Genomic DNA, 6,314 nt, shown 5'->3' with positions numbered 1-6,314 from the left:
TAGCCAAGATCACAGCCTCTCTGATAGCCTTCACCAAGGGGGAGAGTAAGGCAAAGTCAAACCCCACACAGGTACTATCTTCCTCAGATTCACTGTCTGATGCAGCAGCTGAAGGGTGACTTGTTAGAGAGGCCTCCCAGAGCTCTTGAGCATGCGACTCCCTGACTGGAGACTGAGGTGACTCTGACTGAGGCACAGGAGCCTGACTGGCACCGATCCCCTTGAGGGATTCTTCACCACATTTTCCACAAGGGACCTTAGATGCTGGTCCGTACCCCCTCTCTCACTAGAGGCTTTGGAAAAGCAGAGGTCACACAGGGATTTCCCAGTAGGAACTTGGGATCTGCATCCCCAGCAAGTGTTAATAACTGAACGGCTGGATGAGCCTTGGAGGAGCGAGATCGATCCTCGCTACGGCGCCCGGATCTTGAGGGTGAGCCGTGATGTTTAGACTTAGAATATGAATGCCGGTGGTAAGACTTAGAAGAATCGCTTCCTCTATGCGTTGAGCTGCGTTGCTGTTCTGAACTAGATGGGCTAAGACAGAGATAGAAGAGACATACAGATAAGGAAAGATAACACCCTGACTAATACCGGACCCCTCCCCCCCTTACTTCCCCCCCAGACAGTACCTATTATGAGAGGGCTGGCCAAATACAGGCGGAGGTGAGTCCATATCTCTAGGGGTTTCCATAAATGCTGCAAAGACATATAAGTAAGGCTGAGAGCACCATACACACACACGCCCACCCCCCTCTTCCCAGAAGGCCACCTACCTCCACAGAAGAAATCCTGGACAAGGGGAAGTCACGTAATAGCCTACAAGCAATCCCAAAGCTTGCAGGCTATTTCCTATATTTAAATAGGGCGCCTTAGTGACGCCATCATCGTATCCTGTGCGCCGCTACTGCGCATGCGCGAATAGCGGCATTTTGCCGCTATCGCGCATGCGCGAACCAAGCCTCGTTCCTGTGCCGCACTCGCGCATGCGCAGAACGAACGTATCTAACGAAAAACCAGGAAGTGAGCGGCGGCTGGAACGCAGGCTAATCCAGCCGCCATGCCTATACCCTTATACATGAAAACACAAAAAAAAAACGAACGGAAATGAAGGAAAAGCAAGGAACAAACACAAACTGCTGCCATGAAAAAGAGGAACAATCTTACCGCTCCCACACGATCGTCTCCAGGCCGAAGGTAAGAACAAAACACACCGGACTTCTCAGGGCAAAATAGGTCACCTGCTATTTAGCTGGGCTATCCGACCAAATGCGCAGCCTGCCTGCCAGTGGCTAGGTTCCTGGCTTCCTCCAGCGCTTATATCCAATGCCCACTCCATACCCCGCTAGTAGCTAGGGCTTAACGGAGTCATGCAACAATTTCATCCAGTCGCAATTCAGCCAAACCAACAATGGAACCGTGTGGGAGCAATCTTCAGGTAGAAAGACCATAACGTCTGGTCCTACGGAGGAGGACAAAAAAAGAACACGGCTATGGGCAGGGAGCAAAGATTTATGGGAGTGGTGTCCTATAGGGTAGTGGAGGCGGGACTTAACCCACACGTTGCTGCCATGGAGTCTGTCAGGAAAGTACGTTTTCTCCTTCACTGATGGGCACTGATGGGACTACACTGATGGGCACTGATAAGGCGGCACTGATGGGCACCAATGAAGTGGCACTGATGAGGTGGCATTGATGGACACTGATAGGCGGCACTGATAGGCGGCACTGATAGGCGACACGGATGGGCGACACGGATGGGCGACACGGATGGACACTGATAGGTGGCACAAATTGGCACTGATAGCTGGCACGGATTTGCATGGATGGGCGGCAGAGATGGGCATGGATAGGCGGCACAGATGGGCATGGATAGGCGGCACAGATGGGCATGGGTGGGCACTGATAGGCGGCACAGGTGGGCACTCATAGGCGGCACAGGTGGGCACTCATAGGCGGCATTGGTGTTATACTGTACTAATGGATGCCAATCAGTGCCAAACAATAATGCATGCCAATCAGTGATGCCCATTGTGGGCACTGATTGGCATCCATTATGGGCACTGATTGGCATCCATTGTGCTGACTGGCATCCCTGGTGGTCTAGGGAGGATTACCTTTTCCCTGGTGGTCTGGTGGCGTCCCTGGTGGTCCAGTGTGGGCATCCTCGGGGGGCTGTGCTGATAATCGATCAGCACAGACCCCCCCTGTCAGAAAAGCAGCCGATCGGCTCTCCTCTACTCGCGTCTGACAGACGCGAGTAAGGAAAAGCCGATCACCGGCTCTTCCCATTTACACTGTGATCAGCCGTGATTGGACACGGCTGATCACTTGGTAAAGAGTCTCCGTCGGAGACTCTTTACCGAGATCGTAGTTGCCGGGTGTCAGACTGACACCCCGCAACAACGATCGCCGCGATGCGCGCCCCCGTCATATGACGTCCGGTCAGGATTATGAAACCACTTTACCACCGTCAATTTGTAATAGGGTGGGCGGCAAGTGGTTAAACACTTTAACCCCCGGAAGATTTTTACCCCCTTCCTGAGCAGAGCGCTTTTTGCGATTCGGCACTACGTCGCTTTAACTGACAATTGCGCGGTCGTGCGACGTGGCTCCCAAACAAAATTGAGGTCCCTTTTTTCCCACAAATAGAGCTTTCTTTTGGTGGTATTTTATCACCCCTGCAGTTTTTATTTTTTGCGCTTTAAACAAAAAAAGTGTGACAATTTTGAAAAAAACGCATACATTTTTTACATTTTGCTATAATAAATATCCCCCAAAAATATATAAAAAACATTTTTTTTACTCAGTTTAGGCCGATACATATTCTACATATTTTTGGTAAAAAAAAAAAAATCGCAATAAGCGATTATGGATTGGTTTGCGCAAACGTTATAGTGTTTACAAATAGGGGATAGTTTTATGGCATTTTTATTAATATATATATTTTTTAAATTGCGGCGATCATCGATTTGTATCGTGACTGCGACATTATGGCAGACACATAGGACATTTTTGACACATTTTTGTGACCATTGTCATTTATACAGCAATCAGTGCTATACAAATGCACTGGCAGTGAAGGGGTTAACCACTGGGTGGCAGTGTAGGGGTTAAGTGTGTCCTGGGGCGTCTTTTTAACTGTGGGGGGGGGCGTGGCTACGTGTGGCATGTCACTGATCTCTGCTCCTGATCACAGGGAGCAGAGATCAGTGTCTTGTCACTAGGCAGAATGGAGGAGATGCTTGTTTACATTAGCATCTCCCCGTTCTTCCTCTCTGTGAGGAGATTGTGTGTATCCCTGCAGCGATCGAGTCCGATCAAGACCCAACTCGCGGAGCTTGCTGCGCTTGCGCGCTCGCTGGCTGCCTCTTAAAGCGCAACGTACAGGTACGTGATTCTGCCTGTACGAGTCATTGGCATTAAGCAGTCGGCAAGCGGTTAAAGGTATTTTTTTTTTTTAAATAACAAACCTGTCATAATTACCTGCTCTGTGTAGCTTTGCACAGAGCAGCCCCTGATCCTCCTCTTCTCAGGTCCTCCGGCGGCACTCCTGGCCCCTCCTCTTCAACGTGCATGCTCGCTCCCGGGTCATCCCATTCTGTGTGTTTATAAAACACACAGAGCAGGCACCCCTCCGCTCCCTCCTCATTACCTGTGAGCTGTGATTGACAGCAGTGGAAGCCCATACCTTCCAACTTTTTGAGATGGGAATGAGGGACACCTATCAGCAAAAGTATGCAGGCATAGGACACGCCCCTTGCCACGCCCCCTTAAAGAAGAATTGTAAAAAAAACAAGATTTGTTAAACCCACAAGTGCTACTATTCCTTTATATTGGATTTTGGAATTTATAAATGAAGCAATTTAGAAATCAGATGAAAGGTTTAGCGCTAGAAAACACTTTTTGATAGATAAAAAGTGCATTTTATATACAACTATATAGATCAGACCAACATGAGGGACAAATGAAGGGGAATGAGGGACAGAGGGACATTGCTCCAAATCAGGGACAGTTGGGAGCTATGGGAAGCCAATGGCTCCCGCTTCTGTCTTTCAGACAATCACATAGCTTCCAACTGTCCCTGATTTCGAGGGACTGTCCCCGATTTGGAGCAATGTCCCTCTGTCCCTCATTCCTCCTCATTTGTCCCTCATTTTGGTCTGATCCATATAGTTGTATATAAAATGCACTATTTGTCTTTCAAAACGTGTTTTCCCAGTGCTAAACCTTTCATCCAATTTCTATATTGCTGCATTTTTAAATCTCGAAAGCCAATATAAAGTAGTATTAGCGGTAAAAAAAAGCACTTGTGGGTTTAACTAAACCCTTTTTTCCATATTCTCCTTTAAGGGGGGCGTGGCAGGGGGTGTGTCCTATGCCTAAATACTTTTGCTGAAAGGTATTGCTTGTTCCCATCTTAAAAAGTTGGGAGGTATTCTTTGCCGTGGTGGGAGATGGGACTTGTAGTATGCCTGTGGGAACAAGGATTAAGTGTGGTGGTGATGTCACCGTGCATGTTGCGGCATGATCTGTGAATCCTTTTGCCGCAGTGGCATGGGACTTGTAGTATGCCTGTGTGAATGAGGCCTAAGTGTGATAACGTCATCATGATTGTGGCGCCTCGATCTGTCAGTCCCTCTGCCGTGGTGGTAGATGGGACTTGTAGTATGCCTGTGTTAATGAGGCCTAAGTGTGGTAACGTCACCGTGCTTGAGGCACCTCGATCTGGCAGTCCCTCTGCCATGGTGGTAGATGGGACTTGTATGCCTGTGTGATTGAGGCCTAAGTTTGGTAACGCCACCGTGCTTGTGGTACCTCGATCTGTAAGTCTCTCTGCGGTGGTGGTAGATGGGACTTGTAGCATGCCTGAGTGATTGAGGCCTAAAGCCGCGTACACACGGGGCGGACTGTCTGGCCAACTTAGTCCGTCAGACAATCCGACGGACAGTCCGTCATACTTTCGAATGAACGGACTTGACCACACACACCACTTTTTGAGCGGACTAATACGGCGTACTAAGTCCGCCATACTATCCGCCCTACTTTTGAAATGAACGGGCTCGCCCACACACGCGGAGGAAAGTCCGCTCATTTCGAGCGCGTCTCCAGGTAGGCGGGGCCCGCAAAGGAGACGTCGCTGACCCCGCCGCCTGGAATGGACTTAAAGGGGAACACCAACGCCGAAAAAAAATCGGCGTGGGGGTCCCCCCCAAGTCCACAACAGACCCTTGTCCGAGCATGCTACCCGGCCGGCCAGGAAAGGGGGGCGAGCGCCCCCCCCCCTCCTGAGCCGTACCAGGCCGCGTGCCCTCAACATAGGGGGGTGCTTTGGGGGAGGGGGGGGCCGCGCGGCCCCCCCACCCCAAAGCACCTTGTCCCCATGTTGATGAGGACAAGGGCCTCTTCCCGACAACCCTGGCGGTTGGTTGTCGGGGTCTGCGGGCGGGGGGCTTATCGGAATCCGGGAGCCCCCTTTAATAAGGGGGCCCCCGGATACCGGCCCCCCACCCTATGTGAATGAGTATGGGGTACAATGTACCTGTAAACCCATTCACCTGTAAAATAAAAGTACCAAAAAAAACACAACACACGAGATAAAATACTTAATTGCACAGCTCCGGGGGTCTTCTGTCTTTGGGGGTCTTCTCGCCGGACTCCTCCGCTATCTTCTTGTAGCTCTTTTGCTAGCGGAGGAGCCCGGCTTTCTTCCTCGCCGCCGGCCTCTTCTCCCGACTTCGGGGGTCTTGTCCCCCTCTTCAGTTCTTCTGCCGGGCCACCGCGCCTTCTTATAGCTCTTTTACAGGCGGTGGCCCGGTCTTCTGTCGCCGCCGTCGCCGCCGCCTTCCGTTCTTCTTCTTCTTCTTCTTCTCCAGGAGATGTTGCCTCGACGATCTCTCCGGCCGGAATGCCAGGGACGCACTGCGCGGCCACTTATATAGGGACAAGGGGCGGTGTCACATGGCTTTATCCCGCCTACCTGGATACCCGCTCGAAATGAGCGGACTTTTCTCGGGGCGGGAAAAGTCCGCTCATTTCAAAAGTACGGCGGACTGGCATACACACGGGCGGATTGTCCGCCGAAATGCGAGTCCGACGGACAGTATTACGGAAATTCCGAAATACTTAGTCCGCCAGACTGCACGCTGAAAAAGTCCGCTGAAGCCCACACACGAGTGGACTGTCCGCTGAAATGTGTTTCGGCGGACTAAGTAGGCCAGACAGTCCGCCCGTGTGTACGCGGCTTAAGTGTGATAACGTCACCGTGCTTGTGGCTCCTTGATCTGTGAGTACCTCTGCCGTGGTGGTAGATG

Source organism: Lithobates pipiens, unplaced genomic scaffold (assembly GCF_037356315.1).
Source record: "Lithobates pipiens isolate NorthernLeopardFrog02 unplaced genomic scaffold, aLitPip1_a1.2 Scaffold_24, whole genome shotgun sequence".
Classification (NCBI taxonomy): Eukaryota; Metazoa; Chordata; class Amphibia; order Anura; family Ranidae; genus Lithobates; species Lithobates pipiens.
This window is presented reverse-complemented; position numbering follows the sequence as displayed.